Here is a 304-nt window from a genome sequence, read left to right as displayed (position 1 = left end):
TCCCTGCTCCTCATGGGTGGTTGGGAAGAGGTGCAATTAGTTTCAAATCCAACAAATTCTTAATGCATCTCTCAGGGAGGGAAACTCCATTCTGTTCAAGAGACGAACTAGTCAGACCACTGCTGAAGAAGCACTCGATGGGTCTTCTGGACATTAATAATTGCATATCTGTATCTAGCCTCTCTTTTTGGGGCAAGGTGATTAAGAAGGCAGTTGCTGTCCAACTCCATGCAGTCTTGGATGACACACACTTTCTTGACCCATTTCATAGCAACTTCAGATCAGGATATAGGGTTGAGACCGC

Source organism: Anolis carolinensis, chromosome 2 (assembly GCF_035594765.1).
Source record: "Anolis carolinensis isolate JA03-04 chromosome 2, rAnoCar3.1.pri, whole genome shotgun sequence".
NCBI classification, from domain to species: domain Eukaryota; kingdom Metazoa; phylum Chordata; class Lepidosauria; order Squamata; family Dactyloidae; genus Anolis; species Anolis carolinensis.
Note: the sequence above shows the minus strand (reverse complement) of the source record.